Raw genomic sequence first — 4,358 nt, 5'->3', positions numbered from 1 at the left:
GGAGGGCACCGCGCACAGGAGTCCACCTACCTCTGCGACCAGCGCTCACAAACTGATGCTTTAAAATCATATAGAGAACAAGTGCTACGTTACACCTTCTAACTGCTTATTCTTAGTTGTTTTTTCTTTTTTACTTACCGTGATTTTACATGCTGGAGCTTTTGGTCAGCCACAAGGAAAGCAAAAGTTTGAATGCGCAGGAAAACCTCTAATTTATTATTTTAGTGTTTTCACATCAGTTCAGATTTGTGGGAAAATATGCCATCAAAACACAAACTGCAGATTTAAGGTTTTTATTTTTGCTACATAACACGTATCATATACTTGATCTAGGTGGTTAGATTGAGGTAGAAACAAATAATTCTTTAAAGAAGTAATGTTCTAGGCACACACGAAAACCCATCTGACTCTCCCGCAATGGGCAAACAAGGCAAAGGACTGAACAATTGACCTCTGGTTCATTTATTATGATACTGTTTATATATATATATATATATATATATATATATATATATATATATATATATATATATATATATATATATATATATATATATATATATATATACACTATATTGCCAAAAGTATTTGCTCACCTGCCTTGACTCACATATGAGCTTAAGTGACATCCCGTTCCTAATCCATAGGGTTCAATATGACGTCGGTCCACCCTTTGCAGCTAGAACAGCTTCAACTCTTCTGGGAAGGCTGTCCACAAGGTTTAGGAGTGTGTTTATGGGAATTTTTGACCATTCTTCCAGAAGCGCATTTGTGAGGTCGCACACTGATGTTGGACGAGAAGGCCTGGCTCTCAGTCTCCGCTCTAATTCATCCCAAAGGTGTTCTATCGGGTTGAGGTCAGGACTCTGTGCAGGCCAGTCAAGTTCATCCACACCAGACTCTGTCATCCATGTCTTTATGGACCTTGCTTTGTGCACTGGTGCACAGTCATGTTGGAAGAGGAAGGGGCCAGCTCCAAACTGTTCCCACAAAGTTGGGAGCATGGAATTGTCCAAAATGTCTTGGTATGCTGAAGCATTCAGAGTTCCTTTCACTGGAACTAAGGGGCCAAGCCCAGCTCCTGAAAAACAACCCCACACCATAATCCCCCCTCCACCAAACTTTACACTTGGCACAATGCAGTCAGACAAGTACCGTTCTCCTGGCAACCGCCAAACCCAGACCCGTCCATCAGATTGCCAGATGGAGAAGCGCGATTCGTCACTCCAGAGAACGCGTCTCCACTGCTCTAGAGTCCAGTGGCGGCGTGCTTTACACCACCGCATCCGACGCTTTGCATTGCACTTGGTGATGTATGGCTTGGATGCAGCTGCTCGACCATGGAAACCCATTCCATGAAGCTCTCTGCGCACTGTTCTTGAGCTAATCTGAAGGCCACATGAAGTTTGGAGGTCTGTAGTGATTGACTCTGCAGAAAGTTGGCGACCTCTTCGCACTATGCGCGTCAGCATCCGCTGACCCCGCTCCGTCAGTTTACGTGGCCTACCACTTCGTGGCTGAGTTGCTGTCGTTCCCAAACACTTCCATTTTCTTATAATACAGCTGACAGTTGACTGTGGAATATTTAGGAGCGAGGAAATTTCACGACTGGATTTGTTGCACAGGTGGCATCCTATCACAGTTCCACGCTGGAATTCACTGAGCTCCTGAGAGCGACCCATTCTTTCACAAATGTTTGTAAAAACAGTCTGCATGCCTAGGTGCTTGAATTTATACACCTGTGGCCATGGAAGTGATTGGAACACCTGATTCCAATAATTTGGATGGGTGAGCAAATACTTTTGGCAATATAGTGTATATATTTTTTTTTTTTTTTTTTTTCTTTTTCACTATTTTTCAAGGCTGCACTTTTGAAAAAAGATTAAATTGTCCAGAGAGCTGTTCCAAACGAAATTTCTTTTTTGTTTTACACTTGTGTAAACAAAATGACAAATACAATCTGTCTAAGTCTTAGTATGGGTTATATAGGATACATGACATAGGTAAAAAGTGTGGACCATAGGCGGTAACTGTAACGATTTTCTTAAAACCTATTCAAGGTCTAACTAGAACCTATTCAGGGTTTTGCCAGCATGGGTTACACTTGGTAAAATCAGATGTTTCACATACAAGAAATCAGGATAAGCCCTGGAAAAAAGTGTCATGGGACCTTATGAAGGCTTAACTTGTAAGACAAGTATACCCAGTTGTGTGGTTTCTGAAGACATTCCACATAATTAGAGGTGCAAATTAGACTGTTTTGTGGCTGATAATAATTTCCTTTTTTCTTTTCTTGTCTGACCTGCTTTTAGAAATCCACCCAGGTCTGATTTCTAAAGCACCATAAAACAGGAAAACATAGATGGTAGAAATTAATCCAGTGCGATACAAAAGAATCACAGAATCATGCATAATAAGCAATTAAAGCAGAGGTCCCTAGGACCCAGTAAATAAGACCCATGACTAAAGAAGAAAAGCCAGAGGCACCCTACTGAGGGGAAGCACAGGGCCATTTATACAATAACATGCTGAAAGTCCACACCAGAAATTTATTAGTACATCCTAGTTTTAAATGTTTTCTGTTCAATTAGGCCTACTTTATTTAAAAAATAAAGGCTATTCAATTTTAAAATGTATACTATAATTTCAAATTATTTTACATAAATGACCTCTGACTGCTGTTTGTAGAAATGTTTAAACACTGTGTTTATGGTTTGCTTGATCATCTAGATTTTTGTCCAGAAAGAAAAAGTTCACACTGGAAGTTTTGTGGGAATCCCAAACCTAGGACGTCTGTGCTTAATACATAAACCTAATCCTAAATCACTGGATAATAATCCTCAACCTAAGTTCAGTTGATATCATTTGGCTTTATTCTATGTTTTAATTTGGGCCTGAGTTATGGTGTGCAATTCATGCACTGATTGTTAAAAATGACAGCACCCTTCCCCCTGTAGGACAGTACTCTTGAAAAAACCCAACTGATAAATTTATATAAAAAGAATATTTTTTTTAAGGTAGTTTATCGACTGATTACCCTATTATGTTTGTAATCAAAGATCTAGCATGAAACACTAAAACTATTTCATTTTTGATCACTTTGGTTGTTTTCTTATGATCACCACTAATTTACTTATATTTAGTTTAATTTATCAATATCGCTCTCTTTAATGTCCTTGTGAAGTCATTGACTACCTAATGTTTGTCTTTTTTCTTTTGCTTTTAGATTTGTAATTCAGTGAATAAAGTTATTGTTAAAAAATCTTTACTTCAAACTACAGTTATTTCGCGGAGGGCAAAATTGTGCAGCCGACTGTAAATCTATGGTGTTAGATCGGTCTCAATTTTCACAAAAACACACATGTGATTCATACATGGACAAGGCAAGATCCACAAATGAACAGCATGATTGGTGCAAGCAGAAAAAATCCACACACACAAAGGACAAGATTCACAGACGCACAGAACAATTGATGCAAGCACAAAAGATCCACACATACGCAGAACAAGATTGACCAAAATATTTCTGGTCCATAAACAATTCTAAATTAAATTACCAAGTACCAGTGGTCTTTAAACTTCACTGCATTTGTGTTTGGATTTCTGAGACTCCAGAAATACTTTGGTGAATCTTCTGTGAATCTTCCCCTTTGTACGTGTGTATTTTTTTGTGCTTGTGTGAATCGTGCTGTCCATGTGTGGATCTTGTCCTGTACATGTACGAATTACATATTTGTATAATTGAGACCGATCTACCTCAATATAAAGCACAATGCATTTTCTTTGTGTTCACACAGGGGGGCACCAACTCCTCATTCCTATCAATGAAAAATAGGTGAGAAAACTATTAAGGGTGCAGATGACAGATTATAAATTTTTTATTTTTTTTTGCAGGCGCTCATGCCAACCCTTGAAAGAGTGCCCCCCTGGTCAAAGAGCCATACCACTCATAAAACAACCATCTATCTGAATTGAACACACATCTCTCTGTTACTCAAAAATTACATTTTAGGGCTTATTGAAATTTAACTTGCTTTACTATCAGTGAATATCCTTTCATTTTTTTCTCATACAGTAGTTGGTTTTCACAAAACCTTTGTTTTGTGAAAACCAACTATTAAAACCTTTGTTTTTAATCACAAAATTTCTTTCCAACCGCTGCTCCGTCATATCATTTGAAAAAAACAAAAACAAATTTAATGCTTTTTGTCAGATAAAGACATAACAAACTATAAAAACATAAAATAAATTGCCATGCACAAGGCTTACCTTAACTATAATTAAATACACACAAATTATAAGTTTGACGTTTCCTTTAGCAGGTTATATTAAATTAAGCTTAAAAAAGCAAAAACATA

This window comes from Cyprinodon tularosa, unplaced genomic scaffold, assembly GCF_016077235.1.
Source record: "Cyprinodon tularosa strain WSP-4 unplaced genomic scaffold, ASM1607723v1 ctg56, whole genome shotgun sequence".
Taxonomy (NCBI): Eukaryota; Metazoa; Chordata; class Actinopteri; order Cyprinodontiformes; family Cyprinodontidae; genus Cyprinodon; species Cyprinodon tularosa.
The sequence above is the reverse complement of the archived record's forward strand: the minus strand, read 5'-3'. Positions refer to the sequence as shown.